This window comes from Schistocerca piceifrons, chromosome 4 (genome assembly GCF_021461385.2).
Source record: "Schistocerca piceifrons isolate TAMUIC-IGC-003096 chromosome 4, iqSchPice1.1, whole genome shotgun sequence".
NCBI classification, from domain to species: domain Eukaryota; kingdom Metazoa; phylum Arthropoda; class Insecta; order Orthoptera; family Acrididae; genus Schistocerca; species Schistocerca piceifrons.
The window spans coordinates 540,542,113-540,544,981 of record NC_060141.1 but is presented as its reverse complement, the minus strand read 5'-3'; the positions used below and the strand labels follow the sequence as shown (position 1 = coordinate 540,544,981).

The 2,869-nt window shown below is 44.2% G+C and overlaps 1 non-coding gene across 1 annotated transcript; it reads left to right on the top strand.

Annotated features, from left to right (window-relative positions):
• The first annotated feature begins 1,669 nt into the window (after positions 1–1,669).
• On the top strand, positions 1,670–1,741 carry Trnag-acc. The gene has a single exon. It is a non-coding gene; the product is annotated as a tRNA-Gly (tRNA).
• The last annotated feature ends 1,128 nt before the right edge of the window (positions 1,742–2,869 follow it).

The window sequence follows — 2,869 nt, the reverse complement described above, 5'->3', positions numbered from 1 at the left end:
AATTCCACTGCACAGCACTATTAAAGGATAATCTTTTTTTTAAAACTCCGGAATTGTCTCTCATTTCAACGCAGAAGTTTTAAATTCGGTACAAAGGCGCCTCCACCCTTCTTTTGGAATGTTTCAAAAGCGTGGCGCCCTGCGGCGTCACCCTTGCGCTCACCTGCAGCAAGGTATCAACATCTTTGAAAAAAAGGCAAGAGTTCGAAAGTTCGTGCTGGGTGTAAGATTGGTTAATGATGTCACATTGGCACCAAATTTCAGCAGAATTCTGCCAACGCGACCATGGACGTGTCACATGGGAAGGTCGTCACCCTCCCCACTCCTCTTACTCACATTTCACCCCTTCCCTTGACACCCTCTGCGACAGGGGTACGCTGTCTGGTCTCCTTCCCCAAACCAACCAACCAACCAACCGACAGAGGCCAGAACCGCGCCGCTCAGCATTGAAATCCCATGGGTTTCTTATGGGTGGCAGAGTAAAACTTTTGACACACACCGCCTCCCATAATCGACACGAATAGACCCCATGAGATGCCATAAAGTGCGTCAATGGAACCACCCCCTATCTGGAAGGTTCATTTCCATTCATTTTTAGGTCGAAATTGACAGTTTGCAGTGTGACGACCTTTACGGCATCCTTTGAGACTGCTGGAACCACTGGAAGAGTCAACCTTTCTCTAAGGACTTGTAACGCTGCAACTCCTTTCGAATGTGATCTGACCCCTTTGAAATGTAGCGCGCCGCAGTTTTTGGTCTCGTATACGGGATGGAAACACTAGGTACCATTCAAATTCGACGAAATTTGAACGTGATCCGAAGCAGCAAAGGATGTTTATGCTTATTGAGCTCTCATGTTTCGTGCCCTCCTGTGGCATGATCACTGATTTCTGGGGGGGGGGGGGGAGGGAGGGGGGTCGTGTAACATTGACACATGCATGAATAAAACTGCAAAGGGTCCCTGTAGGACGTCCCCCCCCCCCCCTCCCCGCACTCGTTCGGTAGCACCCTTTGTCGCACCCAGGCATCTTCGTTGAGCACTTTAAAACTGCACTGATACAACAGAGACTTGGACACCCATTCAGCTGAGAGATGCTCCATTGCTGCTCTAGCGCCTACAGGCAGGCAACCCCTTCGACACAACATAGATTCTGCATGCTCACAATCAGGAGCTAGAGCGACACTCTGCTGAACAGGTGTCCAAATCTCTGATCTCTGTACAAGCACATTTTCAAAATGTTCAACCAAGGTGCACGGTGTGCAACGATGGCGTTGCAGAACTTGGACTCTTCGAAGTCTGTAGACACCTCTGAGCCAAATTTCAAATCTCTGCGTCGCAATGGGAGACAAATACAAGGTTTCAAAAAAAGTGACTCTTTATGTGTGTTGTGCAATGTGTACTGAGTGTGACAAAACTGTACGGTGAAACTTCCAGGACAAACTCCTCACATACAGAAAAAGTTTAATTTTCACGGTTCCACAAATGACTTATTTCCGTGCCATAACACATTTTCAAGCAACTCTACATAGTACATTAATCTAGAAAACATAGAGATAAATGCAGTATTTTTTAACTTCCGAAAAGCACCTAACTCAATACCATACCTATGCTTACTGTCGAAAGTTTAATAGTATGGGGCATCAACCAAAATTTATAACTGGATTTTCCGCCTCCGTAGCATAGCGGTAGCGTTACTGCCTACCACGCAGGAGGCCCGGGTTCGATTCCCGGCAGAGGACTGGGTGTTGTGTGTCTTTCATCATCATTGACTCGCAAGTCGCCGAAGTGGCTGCAACTAAAAAGGACTTGCAATACGGCGGCCGAACTCCCCCGAATGGGGCCTCTCCGCCAACAATACCATACGCTCATTTAATTTCATTATAACTAGATTGTGGTTTCCATGGCAGCAAAGGCACAGTATATTATCTTAGATTGAAATTCATCAATAGGTGTAGAAGTAAAGTCAGGTGTGCCCCAGGGAAGCGTATTGGGATACCTGCTGCTCATACTGTGTTTCAGTGACTTGGGAGATAATATTGACAAAACCCTCAGCCTTTACGGAGATGATGAAGTTATCTATAATAAAGTCTTAAGTAAAGTCTTGTAAGAGATGTACAAATATTCACCTAGGTCTTTTTATGATTTTAAAGTGGTTCAAAAATTAGTAACGTACTTTAAATGTTCAGAAATATAAAATTATGTACTTCCTGAAGAAAAAAGACTTAGCATACAATGACTACAACATCAGTATTCAAAATTAGAGTTAGTCAACTCACAAAAATACCTGGCTGTGACAGTATGTAGTTATATGGAGTGAAATGATTACACAGGCTAAGTTGTATGTAAAACAGGTGACAGACATCAGTTCATTGGCAGGATAATGGGAAACTGCAGTCTGTCTACAAAGGAGACAATCTGCATCTCACTGTGCGTCCGATATTAGAATACTGCTCAGGTGTGTGGGATCCATACCAGATGGGACTAGGCAGAGGTACTGAACGTATACGGAAAAGTGCAGTAAAACGGCCATAGGTTTCATCAAATGAAATTATAGGGTTCCAGAGATCCATTCAAGTCTCAAACATATATACAGAATGGTCTATTGATCGTGACCGGGCCAAATATCTCACGAAATAAGCGTCAAACGAAAAAATTACAAAGAACGAAACTTGCCTAGCTTGAAAGGGGACACCAGATGGCGCTATGGTTGGCCCGCTAGATGGCACTGCCATACGTCAACCGGATATCAACAGTTTTTTTTAAATAGGTACCCTCATTTTTTATTACATATTCGTGTAGTACGTAAAGAAATATGAATGTTTTAGTTGGACCACTTTTTTCGCTTTGTGATAGATGGCGCTGTAATAG